General features: G+C 54.4%; 1 non-coding gene and 1 pseudogene across 1 annotated transcript; both read left to right on the top strand.

Moving 5' to 3' along the window:
* Nucleotides 1-5,249: 5,249 nt before the first annotated feature.
* On the top strand, nucleotides 5,250-6,679 carry LOC149324627 (small subunit ribosomal RNA; annotated as a pseudogene).
* Nucleotides 6,680-8,454: 1,775 nt separating this feature from the next.
* Nucleotides 8,455-8,607, top strand: LOC149324626 (5.8S ribosomal RNA). Its single transcript, XR_016286781.1, has one exon. It is a non-coding gene; the product is annotated as a 5.8S ribosomal RNA (ribosomal RNA).
* The last annotated feature ends 113 nt before the right edge of the window (nucleotides 8,608-8,720 follow it).

Genomic DNA, 8,720 nt, shown 5'->3' with positions numbered 1-8,720 from the left:
TAACCTAACCTAACCTAACCTAACCTAACCTAACCTAACCTAACCTAACCTAACCTAACCTAACCTAACCTAACCTAACCTAACCTAACCTAACCTAACCTAACCTAACCTAACCTAACCTAACCTAACCTAACCTAACCTAACCTAACCTAACCTAACCTAACCTAACCTAACCTAACCTAACCTAACCTAACCTAACCTAACCTAACCTAACCTAACCTAACCTAACCTAACCTAACCTAACCTAACCTAACCTAACCTAACCTAACCTAACCTAACCTAACCTAACCTAACCTAACCTAACCTAACCTAACCTAACCTAACCTAACCTAACCTAACCTAACCTAACCTAACCTAACCTAACCTAACCTAACCTAACCTAACCTAACCTAACCTAACCTAACCTAACCTAACCTAACCTAACCTAACCTAACCTAACCTAACCTAACCTAACCTAACCTAACCTAACCTAACCTAACCTAACCTAACCTAACCTAACCTAACCTAACCTAACCTAACCTAACCTAACCTAACCTAACCTAACCTAACCTAACCTAACCTAACCTAACCTAACCTAACCTAACCTAACCTAACCTAACCTAACCTAACCTAACCTAACCTAACCTAACCTAACCTAACCTAACCTAACCTAACCTAACCTAACCTAACCTAACCTAACCTAACCTAACCTAACCTAACCTAACCTAACCTAACCTAACCTAACCTAACCTAACCTAACCTAACCTAACCTAACCTAACCTAACCTAACCTAACCTAACCTAACCTAACCTAACCTAACCTAACCTAACCTAACCTAACCTAACCTAACCTAACCTAACCTAACCTAACCTAACCTAACCTAACCTAACCTAACCTAACCTAACCTAACCTAACCTAACCTAACCTAACCTAACCTAACCTAACCTAACCTAACCTAACCTAACCTAACCTAACCTAACCTAACCTAACCTAACCTAACCTAACCTAACCTAACCTAACCTAACCTAACCTAACCTAACCTAACCTAACCTAACCTAACCTAACCTAACCTAACCTAACCTAACCTAACCTAACCTAACCTAACCTAACCTAACCTAACCTAACCTAACCTAACCTAACCTAACCTAACCTAACCTAACCTAACCTAACCTAACCTAACCTAACCTAACCTAACCTAACCTAACCTAACCTAACCTAACCTAACCTAACCTAACCTAACCTAACCTAACCTAACCTAACCTAACCTAACCTAACCTAACCTAACCTAACCTAACCTAACCTAACCTAACCTAACCTAACCTAACCTAACCTAACCTAACCTAACCTAACCTAACCTAACCTAACCTAACCTAACCTAACCTAACCTAACCTAACCTAACCTAACCTAACCTAACCTAACCTAACCTAACCTAACCTAACCTAACCTAACCTAACCTAACCTAACCTAACCTAACCTAACCTAACCTAACCTAACCTAACCTAACCTAACCTAACCTAACCTAACCTAACCTAACCTAACCTAACCTAACCTAACCTAACCTAACCTAACCTAACCTAACCTAACCTAACCTAACCTAACCTAACCTAACCTAACCTAACCTAACCTAACCTAACCTAACCTAACCTAACCTAACCTAACCTAACCTAACCTAACCTAACCTAACCTAACCTAACCTAACCTAACCTAACCTAACCTAACCTAACCTAACCTAACCTAACCTAACCTAACCTAACCTAACCTAACCTAACCTAACCTAACCTAACCTAACCTAACCTAACCTAACCTAACCTAACCTAACCTAACCTAACCTAACCTAACCTAACCTAACCTAACCTAACCTAACCTAACCTAACCTAACCTAACCTAACCTAACCTAACCTAACCTAACCTAACCTAACCTAACCTAACCTAACCTAACCTAACCTAACCTAACCTAACCTAACCTAACCTAACCTAACCTAACCTAACCTACGGGCGAACCGCCGTACTCGAGGAGCGTTCGCCGCAAAAGCCACTCAAATCGTGCGCGCTTTGCTGCGGCATCGCACAACCGCGCTTCCGCGGCGCCCCGCACGAGCCGTACTCGTGGACATAGCCGTCGGGCGAGCCGCCGTACTCGAGGCGCGTTCGCCGCAAAACTCGCATAAATAATGCACAAACTCATGAAAATCACATCTGCCGAGGCCGCCTAAAGCCCGAATTCACCTCCCGGGCGTCGAGAGGTCCGTTTCGGACTTTGCTGACAAAGCGGACGCTTTACTGTTTCGCGTCTGCCTAGGCGGTATGCCCCCTTATATATGCAGCGATAAGTACCCAGACCCCCGCGGGTCATAAGCGCGTCTACCGGAGCGGGCTTCAAACGAACGTAACTCTGCCTTCCGTTGCGCGAAAGGGACGGGAAAGGTCTCAAAATATTCGCCTTTCTCAGCCCCACACGCGGAACTAAAAATTGAGCGGCTGCGCCCACGGGAACGGCCGTGAACATTCGAAAAGGCGGCCCCTTGCGAACCTGGTCAATCACCCGCTGCTCCGGCTACAGTGGAAGCAGCGGGTCGAGGACGACTGCACAAGATGGGCGGCAGCGCGGCCGACACGTGGCGTAAATTTCGTCTCGTTCCGCCAGGTGAAAGTGCCTTTAAATATTCGAAAACCGTTTACCGCGTCCGCCGGGGAGGCAACCGCGTCTGCCTAGGCGGGACCGCGTCTGCCTAGGCGAGCTTCAAACGAGCGTAACTCTCACTTGCGTTGCGCGAAAGGGACGAGAAAGGTCTCAAAATGCTCGCCTTTCTCAGCCCCACACGCGGATCTAAAAATGGAGCGGATTCGTCCACGGGAACGGCCGCGAAGATTAGAAAAGGCGGCCCCTTGCGAGCCTGGTCAATCACCTGCTGCTCCGGCTACAGTGCAAGCAGCGAGTCCGCGATAACTGCACAAGATGCGCGCCGGCGCGGCCGAACCGTGGCGTAAATTTCGTCGCGCTCCGCCAGTTCAAAGTGCCTTTAAAAATTCGAAGACAATTTACCGCGTCTGCCTAGGCGGGACCGCGTCTGCCTAGGCGAGCTTCAAACGAGCGTAACTCTCACTTGCGTTGCGCGAAACGGACGGGAAAGGTCTCAAAATGTTCGCCTTTCTCAGCCCAACGCGCGCAACTAGAAATTGAGCGGCTGCGCTCAAGGCAACGGCCGCGAGAATTCGAAAAGGCGGCCCCTTGCGATACTGGTCAATCGCCCGCTGCTCCGGCTGCAGTGGACGCAGCGGGTCGGCGATGACTGCACAAGATGCGCGCCGGCGCGGCCGAACCGTGGCGTAAATTTGGTCGCGCTCCGCCAGTTCAAAGTGCCTTTAAAAACTCGAAGACCGTTTACCGCGTCCGCCGGGGAGGCAACCGCGTCTGCCTAGGCGGGACCGCGTCTGCCTAGGCGAGCTTCAAACGAGCGTAACTCTCACTTGCGTTGGGCGAAAGGGACGGGAAAGGTCTCAAAATGTTCGCCTTTCTCAGCCCCACACGCGGATCTAAAAATGGAGCGGATTCGCCCAAGGGAACGGCCGCGAAGATTAGAAAAGGCGGCCCCTTGCGAGACTGCTCAATCGCCCGCTGCTCCGGCTACAGTGCAAGCAGCGGGTCGGCGATGACTGCACAAGATGCGCGCCGGCGCGGCCGAACCGTGGCGTAAATTTGGTCGCGCTCCGCCAGTTCAAAGTGCCTTTAAAAACTCGAAGACCGTTTACCGCGTCCGCCGGGGAGGCAACCGCGTCTGCCTAGGCGGGACCGCGTCTGCCTAGGCGAGCTTCAAACGAGCGTAACTCTCACTTGCGTTGGGCGAAAGGGACGGGAAAGGTCTCAAAATGTTCGCCTTTCTCAGCCCCACACGCGGATCTAAAAATGGAGCGGCTGCACCCACGGGAAAAGCCGCGAAGATTAGAAAAGGCGGCCCCTTGCGAGCCTGGTCAATCGCCCGCTGCTCCGGCTGCAGTGGAAGCAGCGAGTCGGCGATGACTGCACAAGATGCGCGCCGGCGCGGCCGAACCGTGGCGTAAATTTCGTCGCGCTCCGCCAGTTCAAAGTGCCTTTAAAAATTCGAAGACCGTTTACCGCGTCCGCCGGGGAGGCAACCGCGTCTGCCTAGGCGGGACCGCGTCTGCCTAGGCGAGCTTCAAACGAGCGTAACTCTCACTTGCGTTGCGCGAAAGGGACGAGAAAGGTCTCAAAATGTTCGCCTTTCTCAGCCCAACGCGCGGAACTAAAAATGGAGCGGATTCGCCCACGGGAGCGGCCGCGAAGATTAGAAAAGGCGGCCCCTTGCGAGCCTGGTCAATCACCCGCTGCTCCGGCTACAGTGCAAGCAGCGAGTCCGCGATGACAGCACAAGATGCGCGCCGGCGCGGCCGAACCGTGGCGTAAATTTCGTCGCGCTCCGCCAGTTCAAAGTGCCTTTAAAAATTCGAAGACCATTTACCGCGTCTGCCTAGGCGGGACCGCGTCTGCCTAGGCGAGCTTCAAACGAGCGTAACTCTCACTTGCGTTGCGCGAAAGGGACGGGAAAGGCCTCAAAATGTTCGCCTTTCTCAGCCCCACACGCGGATCTAAAAATGGAGCGGATTCGCCCACGGGAACGGCCGCGAAGATTAGAAAAGGCGGCCCCTTGCGAGCCTGGTCAATCACGTGCTGCTCCGGCTACAGTGCAAGCAGCGAGTCCGCGATAACTGCACAAGATGCGCGCCGGCGCGGCCGAACCGTGGCGTAAATTTCGTCGCGCTCCGCCAGTTCAAAGTGCCTTTAAAAATTCGAAGACCATTTACCGCGTCCGCCGGGGAGGCAACCGCGTCTGCCTAGGCGGGACCGCGTCTGCCTAGGCGAGCTTCAAACGAGCGTAACTCTCACTTGCGTTGCGCGAAAGGGACGGGAAAGGTCTCAAAATGTTCGCCTTTCTCGGCCCCACACGCGGATCTAAAAATGGAGCGGATTCGCCCACGGGAACGGCCGCGAAGATTAGAAAAGGCGGCCCCTTGCGAGCCTGGTCAATCACGTGCTGCTCCGGCTACAGTGCAAGCAGCGAGTCCGCGATAACTGCACAAGATGCGCGCCGGCGCGGCCGAACCGTGGCGTAAATTTCGTCGCGCTCCGCCAGTTCAAAGTGCCTTTAAAAATTCGAAGACCATTTACCGCGTCTGCCTAGGCGGGACCGCGTCTGCCTAGGCGAGCTTCAAACGAGCGTAACTCTCACTTGCGTTGCGCGAAAGGGACGGGAAAGGTCTCAAAATGTTCGCCTTTCTCAGCCCCACACGCGGATCTAAAAATGGAGCGGATTCGCCCACTCCCGGCACGGGGAGGTAGTGACGAAAAATAACAATACGGGACTCTTTTGAGGCCCCGTAATTGAAATGAGTACACTCTAAATCCTTTAACGAGGATCAATTGGAGGGCAAGTCTGGTGCCAGCAGCCGCGGTAATTCCAGCTCCAATAGCGTATACTAAAGCTGCTGCGGTTAAAAAGCTCGTAGTTGGATCTCAGTTCCAGACGAGTAGTGCATCTACCCGATGCGACGGCTCGGACTGAACATCATGCCGGTCCTCTCTTGGTGCCCTTCATTGGTGCGTCTCGAGGTGGCCTGCGCTTTTACTTTGAAAAAATTAGAGTGCTCAACGCAGGCGAGTCGCCTGAATAAACTTGCATGGAATAATAGAACAAGACCCCGTTTCTGTTCTGTTGGTTTTTGGAATACGGGGTAATGATTAAGAGGGACAGACGGGGGCATTCGTATTGCGGCGCTAGAGGTGAAATTCTTGGACCGTCGCAAGACGAACTACTGCGAAAGCATTTGCCAAGAATGTTTTCTTTGATCAAGAACGAAAGTCAGAGGTTCGAAGGCGATCAGATACCGCCCTAGTTCTGACCATAAACGATGCCAACCAGCGATCCGCCTGAGTTACTCAAATGACTCGGCGGGCAGCTTCCGGGAAACCAAAGTATTTGGGTTCCGGGGGAAGTATGGTTGCAAAGCTGAAACTTAAAGGAATTGACGGAAGGGCACCACCAGGAGTGGAGCCTGCGGCTTAATTTGACTCAACACGGGAAAACTTACCCGGCCCGGACACTGGGAGGATTGACAGATTGAGAGCTCTTTCTTGATTCGGTGGATGGTGGTGCATGGCCGTTCTTAGTTGGTGGAGCGATTTGTCTGGTTAATTCCGATAACGAACGAGACTCTAGCCTATTAAATAGGTGCGGGGTTCCCAGCACCTTACAACCTTCTTAGAGGGACAAGCGGCTCCTAGCCGCACGAAACAGAGCAATAACAGGTCTGTGATGCCCTTAGATGTCCGGGGCCGCACGCGCGCTACACTGAAGGAAGCAGCGTGTCTTTATCCCTGTCTGAAAAGACTGGGTAACCCGTGGAACTTCTTTCGTGATTGGGATAGGGGCTTGCAATTGTTCCCCTTGAACGAGGAATTCCCAGTAAGCGCGAGTCATAAGCTCGCGTTGATTACGTCCCTGCCCTTTGTACACACCGCCCGTCGCTACTACCGATTGAATGATTTAGTGAGGTCTTCGGACCGATGTCCGGCGCGGCCTTTCGGTTGCGCCGGTCTGTTGGAAAGATGACCAAACTTGATCATTTAGAGGAAGTAAAAGTCGTAACAAGGTTTCCGTAGGTGAACCTGCGGAAGGATCATTACCGGATTGTGCTTGTCACACCCGGCGCCGCCCCCACTTATAAGCGGGGGAAGGCCTCAACCGCGGAGTTGCGAGATCCTGAAGCCGCTTCTCTGCACAAACTGTTGCGCCCAGCGGAGCTCCGTCACCAAGGGAAAGTCGGACGGGCTGTATCCGCAGGTTTGAACGGCGTAACGCACCACTCATGGTGGGCTTTCGGTTGTCGACAACCGTCGAAGAGGCGCAAACAGAGCCGGTAGGCAGGCCGAGGGAAAGGCCTGCCCGCTGCCAAGGGAACGGCGGCGGCTGCTGCGAAGTACGAAAGGAAACGCTGCTCGCTGGCTTTGTCGTGTTGCGACCACGAGTCGGTAGGCGGGCCGAGGGAAAGGCCTGCCCGCTGCCAAGGGAACGGCGGCGGCTGCTGCGAAGTACGAAAGGAAACGCTGCTCGCTGGCTTTGTCGTGTTGCGACCACGAGTCGGTAGGCGGGCCGAGGGAAAGGCCTGCCCGCTGCCAAGGGAACGGCGGCGGCTGCTGCGAAGTACGAAAGGAAACGCTGCTCGCTGGCTTTGTCGTGTTGCGACCACGAGTCGGTAGGCGGGCCGAGGGAAAGGCCTGCCCGCTGCCAAGGGAACGGCGGCGGCTGCTGCGAAGTACGAGAGGAACCGCGGCTCGCTGGCTTTGTCGTGTTGCGACCACCAGTCGGTAGGCGGGCCGAGGGAAAGGCCTGCCCGCTGCCAAGGGAACGGCGGCGGCTGCTGCGAAGTACGAGAGGAACCGCGGCTCGCTGGCTGGGAAACTGCGCTTCTGCGCGACGCGCACGCGGCGGGACGCGCGCGGCCCAGGGAACGGCCGCGCGCGAAAGGTCTCGCACTGCGGGCGCGGAGTCTGACGCCGCGCCGACGGCGCGAAAGGAGGCACCGGGACCGAAAAGGACGAGGGATTATAATCCCGCACTTTGAACGCATTCGCGGCAGCCGGGTTCTCTTGCTGCTTCGTCCTTCCCAGCCTTCGAGTAGTCTGTCGGTGCGCTACCGAAACGCCGTCCATGGCACTGTGGCCGGTGGGCTCCTATTGCGGGAGTAGACTGATGAACGTCCGCTTTGCGGCTTGTTCCAAGTACGCGCTGCGTAGCCACGGCTAGGCGGTGCCTGTCTCCTTGCGAAGCAATGATGTGGCGAAATGGTCGAGTAGGGAGCAGCACGATGGCGCACCCGGGGGCGACCGGACCGGGGGGCGTTGGGAAAACCCCCTCCCCTACAAAAGGGTGCAGCAGCGGTAGGCGGTGATGACTCGCCTTGAAAGATGTGAACAGCAGTTGAGTGTGAACAGCAACAAAAAAAACCGCTGCTGGAGTCCGGGGGTAGCGTCGCTGCAGATCGCAGAAAGGTGCGTGAGGACGGTGGCACAGAGCTCCAAGAATGTATATTTCTAGCAAACGCCGGTGCTTCGAGGTGTTCTGCGGTCAGGCCCGTGCGGGCGGAGCGGGCGTGCCCAAGAAGGCACAAGAAGACCCACCTCTGATGAAGACCGGAATTGGAGCGTCACGCGTCGGCTCAGCACTTCTGCCTTAGTGGTTGCCAAATGCCTCGTCATCCTATTAGTGACGCGCAAGCCATTATCGCACAAAAGCTTCGAGAGACTTTGCTCGCTTTGGCTTTGAGGCACGCGCAGCATGCCGAACGGACGGCTGCGAGGCGCGAAAGACGTCGGTCGAAACTGCGACTGGAGACCAGGGGAAAAGCCCGGTGCCTAAAACCCTGGTTGTACTGTACGGATTTGAACAAACCAAACGCACGACTCTAAGCGGTGGATCACTCGGTTCTCGGGTCGATGAAGAACGCAGCCAGCTGCGAGACTTGGTGTGAATTGCAGGACACACTGAGCACTGATTCTTCGAACGCACATTGCGCCCTTGGGTCTTCCCTTGGGTTCGTCTGTCTGAGGGTCGGATCATATATCAAGAGAGGCGCCGGCGCCCGGGGATGGCGCGGCCGGCGACTCGTTTTGACCGTGTCGGCAAAGAGGACGGCTCTGTACGGAACGCCGAAGATCCCTCGAAAG

Source organism: Amblyomma mixtum, unplaced genomic scaffold (assembly GCF_055824585.1).
Source record: "Amblyomma mixtum isolate Tamu unplaced genomic scaffold, ASM5582458v1 scaffold_21, whole genome shotgun sequence".
Lineage (NCBI taxonomy): Eukaryota > Metazoa > Arthropoda > Arachnida > Ixodida > Ixodidae > Amblyomma > Amblyomma mixtum.
This window is presented reverse-complemented; position numbering and strand designations above follow the sequence as displayed.